This window comes from Drosophila simulans, chromosome 2L (genome assembly GCF_016746395.2).
Source record: "Drosophila simulans strain w501 chromosome 2L, Prin_Dsim_3.1, whole genome shotgun sequence".
In the NCBI taxonomy this organism is placed as follows: Eukaryota; Metazoa; Arthropoda; class Insecta; order Diptera; family Drosophilidae; genus Drosophila; species Drosophila simulans.
Window position 1 is genome coordinate 44096 of NC_052520.2, and position 12993 is coordinate 57088.

The 12993-nt window shown below is 40.9% G+C and overlaps 1 pseudogene; it reads right to left on the reverse strand.

The window, feature by feature from the left end:
• Window positions 1-2868: 2868 nt before the first annotated feature.
• LOC123327042 lies at window positions 2869-3566 on the reverse strand (annotated as a pseudogene).
• Between the last annotated feature and the right edge of the window lie 9427 nt (window positions 3567-12993).

Consider the following 12993-nt stretch of genomic DNA (forward strand, 5'->3'; position numbering starts at 1 on the left):
ATGCAATCTCCGGAATGACGGCAACATCTTCTCACACCAGCGGCAGCAACCCACACACACACCAGCGGCAGCAACTACAGCAACATCGGCAGCAGCAGCATTTAATGTTTTGCAGCAGTCTCCATTTTACAACTTCCGACGACCAGACTCCTCGCTTGCCCCTGGCGACTTGCCCTGGAAGAAAGAAAGAAGCATGGATTAGTTTTTTCCCCTTCAGCTAGTGTATTAAAATTGCTTTCCTGGAAAACCGGCGTTTTCCTGTAGATGACGCTGGACTGTGGAGCATGCTCTCCCTCCCGCCACTGATGGGATGAGCGCATCAGGGCTGACGGGACAGACGACAGGACAGACTCAGTAACTCCTGAGTTAGGATACTGGAGCGCCGTGAGCTAGAGTATCCGCCAGCGGATGCTTACGCAGCGGCGAGGCGTCGGAAAACTGATGGACGGAGCAGCAGCTTGGGTATTCTTGCCCCAGTAGCAGCAGATGGGGCAGCAAAGGCAGTGGTAGCAGTGTTAGCGCTCCTGGCAAACCGGCTTTTCCTTTTGAAGACGCGGGACTGGCATCTGGCGCCTCACCAGCTTTTCCTCCCTGAAAGAAGAGAATATTAGAAGGAGCACGAGACCAACAACAGCCTTAACTTACCATGTCAGCGGAAACAGCAACAGCAGCAGCAAGACCAGAAACAGCAACAACAGAAGCCCGGCAACTTTCTGATAGAAACGGCGGCGCATGCATCTCTCAAAACAGCAGCAGCAACAGATGCGTTTCTTGGGCGCGAGCGGCGGTACTGGTAACAGCCCTCATATATGCAGATCCAATAGACGGCGACACAACCACCAGCATCAGCGTTAGCAGCGGTGGTGGCAGCAGCAGAGAGATCTCACTGCCGCAATAGCCAAATTGCATGCATCCTAGGACTCGACTCATGTTGGCCCTGGCTGTTCTTCATATACCTAAATTGGCGGCCGATTTCACCCTGTAAAATAGAAGCATCGATTATATCGAACTGCACTAGGTGGCGACACACTCACCAGCAGCAGCAACAACAACAACAGCGGCAGCAGTAGCAGGAAATGACCCACCGCATAATCCAATTGGTACTTTCCGAAGCCCGTACTTCTCGCCTGGTCCCTGGCCAGTTACAGGGGCCTGCGCGATGGAAATCATGATGTTCATCTGCCCTGTGGATGGCCACAAGATGGAATCGGCCCTATACTGCCCACCCGACCTGCGCCAGGATAGCAGCAACGGCAGCGGACTATGGACGCGCAGATATAGACGGCAGCAACAGTGGCGGCAGCAGCAGGAAATGTTTGTCTGCAGTCTCCAAATGGCAATTTCTTTCCCAGTTGAAATGGACCTGCAAATGTCAAAAAGATACAAACATTAGACTCGGCTCAAATTGGAACATCAGACAGACTGTACTCACGTATACACACAGACAAACCTAGCCTATAGATGACGCTGACTGCGGCACACTTTCTCCTCCACAAAAGTTTGTGCGTGCAACAAAGTTGACGGGCCACGCCGACCGATGAATGCAGCACACCGACATCTCTGCAGCATCAACGTTACCAGCACCACTGAAAGCAGAAACAGGTTTGACTATGGGCAATGCGCAGAAAAATCAAATATTACAATAAGAAATACACACACAATTTTTCTGCGTCGTTTCCGCTTGGAGAAGTGAGACCCTTTCCTGTATATGCCATTGACACTGACAAGCGCGGGAGAAATACTGGAAATCCAAAAATACTAACCTTAACAATTCCAGTATTTCTGCCCGATAGGCGATAGGCTGGCAGCCGATAAGCCCGCCAAAAAAGGCGCGAAATATCGATAATGAGCTGCAGGGAAATTGGTAGCATATCGATATCCCGCCGTGCTTTTTACTATCGAAAAAGCCTGCCTTCGCGCCTAGCCCACAATTTGCAAGTCAGTTGAGATTATAAAACCGACAGAGGCGCGCGCGCAACAGTAACCAAAAGTGAAGCCAGCAGCAACAACAACAACTAATGGACGGCCAGAACGGGAACCAAAGCGGAGGATGGGCATCGGTTTTATCCATCTCATCAGACGACAGCAACTGCTCATCCTCGCCGCCATCAGCTAGAGTCTCATCGCTGGATACCAAACCATCGTTAAACTTTAGCTTAAAATTACTTACCATAACTATTTTCTCCTATTCCATAAGATATTTCCTAAGTAACATTCAAATTAAATTCCACATTAGAACCATGGCGCGCAAAAACTGCCGCCAAATATTTCAAAAACATGGCGCGCAAAAACTATCGACAAATTTTTCAAAATGTTCTGCAAATTTAAATTATAAATTAATGTAAATCGCCGTCATCAGCTAGAGACTCATCATTGTTAAACATTTTTTAAAAAATTACTTACCATAACTTTCTTCCCCCATTCCATATGCTATATCCTAATTAATGTAATATTCAAATTTAAATTCCACACTAGAACCATGGCGCGCAAAAATGCCGCCAAGTAATTTCAAAAATGTCTCCCGCAAGTTTTAATGATAAATTTTACTTTAATCTATGGCATGCATATCTGCAGCCAAAAAATCCTAAAATGTAATTTGCCACAAATTGTCACTATATATTTTTTAAGCAAAAATCAGAGGACAATAAAAGGTCAGCGTCATTTGACGTTGAAAATATATAAAAAAAAAAAAAAAAAAAAGCACACTCACCAGCAGCAGCAATAACAACATCAGCGGCAGCAGCAGCAGGAAATGATCACACCGCAAAATCCAATTGGCATTTCCCGACGTCCATAAGGCGGCGACACATCCACCAGCAGCAGCGCTAGCAGCGGTGGCGGCAACAGCAGGAAGAATTCATTGCCACATTAGCCAAATAGCACGCATCGGCGGCTGCTTTCACCCTGGAAAAAGAAGCATGGATTATATCGAAATGCACTAGGCGGCGGCACACTCACCAGCAGCAGCAATAACAACATCAGCGGCAGCAGCAGCAGGAAATGATCACACCGCAAAATCCAATTGGCATTTTCCGACGCCCATGTTTCTCGCCTGCTACCTGGCTAGCAACAGGGGCCTGCGCGATGGACATGACGACGATGACCTGCCCGATGTACGGCCACAAGTTGGAATCGGCCCTGTGTTGGCCGCCTGACCTGTGCCAGGATAGCAACAACGGCAGCGGACCATGGATGCGGGAGGTGGCACTGGCGACGTTCCTCAGCCTTGCGGTTCTAGCGATGCGTAGGCGCAGAAATCGACGGCAGCAACAGTGGCGGCAGCAGCAGCGAATGTCTATCTGCAGTCTCCGAGTGGCAATTTCCTCCTCAGTTGTAATGGACCTGCAAATGTAAAAAAGGTACAAGCATTAGACTCGGCTCAAATGGGAACATCAGTCAGACTGTACTCACGCACACACACAGACAAACCTATGCCTTTAGATGACGCGGACTGCGGCACACGTTTTCCTACACAAAAGTTTGTGTGTGCACCAAAGTTGACGGGCCACGCCGACCGATGATTGCAGCACACCGACATCTCCGCAGCATCGACGTAAACAGCACCACTGAAAGCAGAAACAGGATTAATATGGGCAATGCGCAGGAAAACAAATATTACAATAAGAAATAACACGCAATTTTTCTGCTTCGTTTCCGCTTGGAGAAGTGAGACCCTTTCTTGTATATGCCATTGATACTGACAAGCGCGGGAGAAATACTGGAATTCCAAAAATACTAACCTGAAGAATTCCAGTATTTCTGCCCGATAGGCGATAGGCTGGCGGCAAAACAGATAATTGCCGATAAGCCCGCCAAAAAAAAGGCGCGAAACATCGATAATGAGCTGCAGTGAAATTGATAGCATATCGATATTCCGCCGTGCCTTTGAGCTATCGAAAAAGCCTGCCTACGCGCCTAGCCTAATTTTGCAAGTCAGTTGAGATTATAAAACCGACAGAGGCGCGCGCGCAACAATAGCTAAAAGTGAATCCAGCAGCAACAACAACAACTAATGGACGGCCAGAACGGGAACCAAAGCGGAGGATGGGCATCGGTTTTATCCATCTCATCGGACGACAGCAACTGCTCATCCTCGCCGCCATCAGCTAGAGTCTCATCGCTGGATATCAAATCATCGTTAAACTTTATCTTTAAATTACTTAACATAACTATTTTCTACTATTCCATAAGCTATTCCCTAAGTAACGTAATATTCAAATTTAAATTCCTTGGCGCGCAAAAACTGCCGCCAAATATTTCAAAAACTTGGCGCGCAAACACTATCGACAAACACTTCAAAAACAAGGCGCGCAAAAAAACTACTCCTGCAAATTTAAATTATAAATTAATGTAAATCGCCGCCATCAGCTAGAGACTCATCGCTGAATTACTTACCATAACTATTTTCTCCTATTCCATAAGCTATTTCCTAAGTAACGTAATATACAAATTTAAATTCCATGGCGCGCAAAAACTGCCGCCAAATATTTTTAAAGATATGGCGCGCAAAAACTACTGACAAATATTTCAAAAATTTTCTTCTGCAAATTTAAATTATAAATAATGTAACTTTAATCTATGGCATGCATATCTGCAGCCAAAAAAATCCGAAAATGTAATTTGCCACAAATTGTCACTATATATTTTTAAGCAAAAATCAGAGGACAATAAAAGTTCAGCGTCATTCGACGTTGAAAATATATTAAAAAAAAAAAAAAAAAAACGGCTGCGTGGGATGCCGCAGATGAGAACAAATCACCTGCAACTTGTTGCAAGTGACTCGCTTCCAGCGGCCGCAGCTGACCACAGCCAACTTACAACAAAACTTACCTGTGATGACTCTTGAGACTTCCCAGCGACTCGGTGCTTCCGTCCTTCTGGCGGGGGTACCTGAAAAGAAATAAATTTTACAATGTTAGTACTAAATTTCAATGTTTTTTGTAAAATCATTACAATTTATTAATGTAAACAAAACATGCAAGATAATAATGTTACCAGTCCATGTCTCTGTCTATAATCTAAGCCTTAAACAAAAATACTAACTAATTATTAAATACTAACTATGTCCAAATCCCCAACTCGCCTCATGCAATGTTAAATTCTAAATTCAAATAATTGTACCTAAATATTGCACAAAATGTAATCAAAGGCAAAATAAAATTGTGGATGCGGAACAGAATTCATTCTGTCTCCGTACCTCCACCTACAAAGTTAAAAAAGAAATCTACTTGTAGTGCCGCGCTGCAATAGACGGGCTAATCCCAAAACGACGAGCGTCTACAGTAGTTGACGCCAAAACCTGAAAACAAAACAATTATCCAATAAACAATTAAACAAAACAATCAAATATTGCTCTTACCTCCTTGACCACAGCCAACTGGTGATCCAATGCAACATACAAGAAGAGGCGGTCTCCACAAAAGAAAAACAAAATCGGCAGCTTTCGCGATTATAAACATAAAAAATTGACGATCTTACAACGCCGTCTCCACCTCTTGATGCCACTGCACTAAGTAGGAACACTATCCCGGAGCTGACATCATATTAAAAAGAATTAAAATCCGTCTCCAAATTGTATAAATTTCCTCAGTAACGAATTTTCAACGACTCCCCGATAATCTGTAAGGAAAGGAAAATTAATAAGAATAAAATACAAAATTAATCAAGGACACACAGGAAATTACAAACCTGACAGGCAAACCAGCAGTCACAAAAAAACGACCTCATCCTGCCGATGACGCGCACGTAAATCAGGAGACAGGCACCGCAAAAGCAAAACTAAATCGCCATCTTTCGCGATTTTAAACACAAAAAGTTGACAATTTCACGATGCCGTCTCCATCTCCTGACGCCAATCTATAAATAAGGATCATTTGCGTGGCGCAGATGCCAAATCAGTACGCTGAAAAACTTGTCCTTAAATTGTATTATTCTCATCAGTTCAGTATCTTCGACGAATTCTCTCCTAACCTGCAATGAAAGGAAAATAAATAAGAATGCGATACAAAAACTACTCAAGGACACATAAATAATAACAAACCGGACAGACAAAGTAGCAGACGATAACAGACGGCTCCATCCTGCTGACGTCAAGCACGCAGCTCCAGCTTCCAAGACTTCAACTATTGAAACAATGGAACACAAGCTATTACTGGGAAATTTATATTTATAATATAATACTTATCTAATTGCAAACTTGATGACTCCAAAATCGCGGCATTCCAGCTGCAATAACACAATGACAAGGGCCTCCAATTTAGCCCTTACAAAACATACCTGAAAAGCAAAAGAAAATCAACGCAATTATAAACGCAATGCAATACTCACCCCAGTCTAGCTTCCTCCATAAGTACCTGAAAAACAATAACAAACGCAGTTATATAAACAAATATACAATTATAATACTTACCTTAAATTAAATTCCACTCAATGTACCTGAAACAACAAAAAATTAATGCAATCATAATTAACAAATAGCATATATAATACTTACCAAATACTATTTTTGCATCCATTTCCATGGCTATTCCGTTGCGGCGCCTCGCTGCAACAAATCTCAAAACGGCGGCCCCAAGCTGCCAATCCTGACGCTATGGCCACAAGACGCGGCGCACCTGGCTTCTCTCGGTGATAGACCGAGCCACAATCCTCACTGATGACTTCTCTGCCACAACGAGACGAACTCCACCATCATAATGCCAGCAGCTCTATAAAAACACAATGACAGCTGCGTGGGTTACATTCTTGCCACTGATGATACAACTTATCTGCAATAAATGACGGCGGCGAGGGAGGCTGAAACCGTGAACCTGCAACGCCGGCCGGACATAATCGTTGCAAGTTGCCCACCTCCAGCGGCCGCAATTCAGACCACTGCCAAAATGCAACAAAACTTACCTGTGATGACTCCTGAGGCTCTCAGCGACTCGGTGCTCCTGTCCTTCTGGCGGGGGTACCTGAAAAGAAGTAAATCAAACAATGTTAGTCTAAAATTTTAATGTTTATTGTAAAATAATTTCATTTTTAAATGTAAACAAAACATGCAAAACGATAATGTTACCAATTCATGTCATTGTCTGAAATCCAAGCAAAAAAATACTAACTACAACTTAATACTAACTTTGCCCAAGCCCCAAACTCACCCCAAGCTATGTTAAACTCTAAAATTCAAATTATTGTACCTACATATTGCATTTATTGTAATCAAAGGCAAAATAAAGTTGTGGATGCGGAACAGAATTCATTCTGTCTCCGTACCTCCACCTACAAAGTTAAAAAAAAAGACCTGGTGTTAAAACTTCTTGTTGGTCCTTCTCACTAACTATAGTGTATAATGGCCTTGAATTTAAGCATGCTTCTATTTGACATAAAAGAGTTGACATTTCTTCGTAAGTCAAAATAGTGTCGCCGATTATACGCTTTAAATGGTATTTCATTGACTTAACTCCAGCTTCCCAAATACCTCCGAAGTGAGGTCCTGCCGGGGGAATAAAATGCCAATCAATCCTGTCCTTTTCAAGCTGCGCTGCAATCGTTATATTTTCTTGTATTGCATTAAATAACTCTTGATCTAATTTTCTTGCAGCTCCTACAAAATTTGTTCCGTTGTCTGAATAGATATTGGAACATTTTCCCCGTCTAGCAATAAATCTTCTGAGTGCTGCTAAAAATGCGTCTGAAGTTAGATCGCTTACCATTTCTAAGTGTATGGCTTTGGTGGCCATGCAAACGAATACAGCAACGTATCCTTTAAATGTTTTTTGGCCACGGAGACCGTCTATTTTTATAACTCCATTTTGCAGAATGTGAGTATATACGTCTGCTCCAATGATTAGATCAATGCGACCCGGTTTATTAAAATCGGGGTCGGCTAATTTAAAGTTCTTCCATTTTTTCTGATCAACATTAATCGTGTTGACTGGAAGTGCCTTCATAAGTTTTGGGAGAATAATTGCTTCAATTTCTAAATTTTTCGGAGAATTTCTTATCGAAATAACCGCTTTGTGCTTGGAGATGCACGTTCCTGTGGAAGATACTCCACTTATTTCAGTATGAGACCGAAATTTTTTCAATTTTAGAATCTGTGCAGACTCTTCTGAAATAATTGTGCTTTGAGAGCCACTATCAATCAATGCTCTTAATTGTTCAAAGCCTCCATACCTCGACTTTACTTGAATCAAGGCCGTGGCCAACAAGGCTTGACCTGTTGTTCTACACGTATTCACTTTTTCTGGATTATGACCTGCAAAGTGAAGTAACGTGTGGTGAGGTTTACGACAAGTCGAACAAAGCTGCTCGCTTATACATTTTTTACCAAACGGATGCCTCAGACATCTTAGGCAAATCCCATTTTTTCTTACCCAGTCAGACCGTTCTGCTGGATTCATTATTTTAAATTTATGGCATTGAATTAAATAATGCCCTGGTAGTTTGCAATATGCACAATTGTCACTATAATTTTTATTCTTGTTATTATTAATCATTTTCTTTACAGGTTTTACTTCCTGTGAGAATGATGATATAGAATTGAGCCTTTGCTCTAAAAAGTCCATGACATCAGAAAGTGCCTGTATTTCTTTTGTCTTTTTAACATGGCTTTCATATAAATTGAGTGATTCTTTATTGAATTTCCGAAGAATTATGTGAGCGAAAATTGCATCCACATCTTCTGGTAATTGTGCCTTTAATTTTATAATATAAATTGACTCGTTAATCGTGTCAATAAATGTCTTTATTTGCTTATTGGATTCTAAATTTAAATTTGGCATATCCATAAGCCTATTCATATGATCTGAGAATATGTTTCTTTTATTCTCATATCGCTTGGTCAAAAACTCCCAAGTGGCTTCATAATTTTCTCCAGAGCCGAGCAGTAAATGAGTAACCACATTTCTGGCTTCTCCTTTTAATGCTGACTTTAGATAATTAAATTTGAGAGAAGGACTGAGATCCTCTCTCACATGTATGAGCTCTGTAAAGAGTTCATTAAAAAGATCCCATTCTTTGGAATCACCAAAGAAAGTGGGAATCTGTATTTTAGGCAGGGTTGGTAACTCCTCCGCCTTAACAACCGTCGACATTTCAGCTTTATTTATTGTGCCACTGAGTCGACTATTAATGGCTGTAAGAATATTTTGTTTGTCAAATTCAAGTTCGCTAATTTCTTCTTCGAATAGCGAGCTCTCAAAATGACTATTCACCTGTTCAATCAGGTTATCTATTTTATGCCATAAAAATTCAATTTTATTTTTCCTTATTTTAAGGAAATCTGGACTACTGTCTATTAGTTTAGACGTATCTTCTAGATATACTCGAAATTGGCCAACATTATTTCGAAATGCCTGCTCTACTTTTAGAGCGTTGTTTTGTGCTATACCCTCTTTTTCAGGGTGACCACACATTTCAAGGTTTAATGTAGGGGGAGGGTTTGATTTAGGGACAGTGTTTGATTTAGGGAAAGTGTTTTCTACCGACTCGCCCTTAATTTTTTCATTTTTATTTTTAATTTTTTCTAACACCATCATTATTAAATCATACTGCTTCGTGTTAAAATATTCATGATCGACAACGCCGATCTTTAACAAATTGCTATGATTAGCAATGAAACATTTTTGAAGCTCATTTAATTTTAGAATTTCTTCATCTGTTAATGTTGGTTTTACTTCCAACTTTCTAATTTCCAAAATAATTTCGGACTGCTTCTTAAGGAATTGAATAGTCTTTTCTGACATCATTTTGAAAATTTTTTGTAATTTCTTAATATATATAGTACGTGTATATGTATTTTATATGTATTTATATATATATGTGTGTTTGGATAAACAGAAAATTCTTGTTTTGACTTAGCTGATGTCGTTGTTGTTGCTGCTGCTGTTGCTGCTGTTGTTGCTGCTGTTGCTACTGCTGTTGCTGCTTCTGCTGCTGCTGTTGTTGCTGCTTCTGCTGCTGGTAGAGGCTCCTTTGAATTTGACTTCCTTCTCTTCTTTAAGGCTCCGTCGATGTTTAAAGATGATTTTTTTTTTTTTATTTGGCACGTTTTATTATTTTTGTAGTCCAGTCAGATTTTTTGTTTTTTAGCCATTTATTTCGGCATTTATGCTCTTTTGGCATATACACTGCACTCTATTTATGAGCTGATTTAATGCTATTAGAGCATTTATAAGGCACTGTTTTCAGGCACTTTTTATTTAATTTATGCTCTTATGGCATATACACTGCACTCTATTTATGAGCTGATTTAATGCTATCAGAGCATTTATAAGGCACTGTTTTCAGGCACTTTTTAATTTCACAATTGCTGATGTATGGCCTCAAGCACGCCTTACCACAATTTATAATGGTACACAAAGCAACCTTTAGCTATAGACTATAAGGTGCTTGTTTTAAAACATAAAAGATTCTTTTGTATCTTTTTGCTTTTTATATTTATACTCTGTTCCTTACCTTTGGTAGGGGGAAACAAGAGTCACTTATTTTTGCTACCTTTAGCTGTAAGATGCTTAAAGGAGCTGGCCTTTCTCTGAGTTCCTTACCTTTGGTAGGGGGAAACTGCAGAGTCGATTAAAGGCTCGATTGACCAAATGTAAAATCCCAAATAAGAAGACTTTACTCGTTGAGTTTTTGTAAGAAACTCGTTTTATTTGGAAATATCTTCGGTTTAAATAGGTGACATGAGAATCGCATCTTAAAGTAAATGGCCTACGCAGAGGCCTAAGTAAATAGTCCCCGCCTTATCGAGGTCCCACGCTCGGGCACATCTGCCTATCTTGAGCGGCGAGGACCTTATCTGTGGTCTCCCGCTAAGGGACTATTTTAGGAGGCGGGGAACGATCTCAAGTGACTGACTCATGTAGTGTGCACATGTTTTTGAGCAATGCACCCATGTCGCCTTAGATAACAAAATCCTAAATATAATTTATCGCTCTCGATTCATTTACATAAGATATGAACGGAGCCCAAAATTGTAAGTCTTTAAATATATTCGTGTTCATGTGTGAACACTGCCTCTCATTCTGTCTTATATTACCGCAAGCCCAAAATGACAACGCACGACAAGGAGAGCAAGAGAGATAGTCAGATTGCCTCTAATTTTCTCTCCCATATTACCAAGAATGATCGCTTATGCGAGAGGAGTCCCAACATATTGTCCTCTTCGAATTTTTGGCAACCCAAAATGGCGGCGGACGAACGAGATGACAATATATTCTGTAGTTACGCCCCGCGTTGATGACAATGAGAAGGAGGAGGAGTGCTATAGGCACACATATAAGCGATCAGCGCTTGGCCAGCGCACTATGGGGCATTTGGCCTGTTTTTTTTTGCAAAAATGTGTTTTTCACAAGTATGCAAAATTGAAGTATTTTAGTATTAATACATTGGAAATACGTTAAACTATTATGTTATAGACGGCAAAAGTAATATTATTTAAAAAGTTTGAGTGGCCGAAGACAGCAAGTAGATGAACTCGTATGGGCGCAGAACCACAACGAACGTGTTTTGGGTCAAGCTGCAATGCTAGCTGCACGGAAGCGCGGCCTGCTGGATCTTGCAGACATACTTAAAATTCTTTTTTTGAACTTAGCCAAGTCAAATATAAATAATATCCCATAATATCATCAATAAATATAAAGAGGCGCGTTCGAAAGCATAAGCGACTATCTCTTCCACCAGAAGTCATTCAAAATTTGAATTTCAAATGTTAGCTTGCGAATTTGAACCTGACACCGATTCTTCAGACTCTATTGATTGTAAAGACGAAGACGATTATGAATTTGTATACAATATTGAAATTAAAAATTAACTTTAAAAATATAATATTAAAAAAAAATTTAAATAAAAAATTGGGCCGGAGTTGGGGGCACGCCCACTTTTCCAAAATATTCCTGGGGGCATATGTAACACATAAAAAAAAATTCATCCAAATATCTCTCATAGTTTAGGAGTTATTAATTTTTGTAAAAAAAACAGGCCAAATGCCCCATAGTGCAGCGTGAGAACTGCTGAACATGCAATTATGTATGTTAGCCCTCAAGTGGGTGCTCGTATTACGCATACACTTGGGCTGGACTGTTTATGTACACATTGCAATATAGGTACAGTGGTTAACCGATATGTGTGCATACTACAATTCAAATTGCCGCTAATCAGAAAGAAATTTATCGCAACGTTAAATGCAGCACAAAATAGGCGCTCAAAATGGGGTTGAATTAATAATGCCTGCCTCTCATTCTGTCTTATATTACCGCAAGCCCAAAATGACAACGCACGACAAGGAGAGCAAGAGAGATAGTCAGATTGCCTCTAATTTTCTCTCCCATATTACCAAGAATGATCGCTTATGCGAGAGGAGTCCCAACATATTGTCCTCTTCGAATTTTTGGCAACCCAAAATGGCGGCGGACGAACGAGATGACAATATATTCTGTAGTTACGCCCCGGGTTGATGACAATGAGAAGGAGGAGGAGTGCTATAGGCACACATATAAGCGATCAGCGCTTGGCCAGCGTGAGAACTGCTGACCATGCAATTATGTATGTTAGCCCTCAAGTGGGTGCTCGTATTACGCATACACTTGGGCTGGACTGTTTATGTACACATTGCAATATAGGTACAGTGGTTAACCGATATGTGTGCATACTACAATTCAAATTGCCGCTAATCAGAAAGAAATTTATCGCAACGTTAAATGCAGCACAAAATAGGCGCTCAAAATGGGGTTGAATTAATAATGCCTGCCTCTCATTCTGTCTTATATTACCGCAAGCCCAAAATGACAACGCACGACAAGGAGAGCAAGAGAGATAGTCAGATTGCCTCTAATTTTCTCTCCCATATTACCAAGAATGATCGCTTATGCGAGAGGAGTCCCAACATATTGTCCTCTTCGAATTTTTGGCAACCCAAAATGGCGGCGGACGAACGAGATGACAATATATTCTGTAGTTACGCCCCGCGTTGATGACAATGAGAAGGAGGAGGAGTGCTATAGGCAC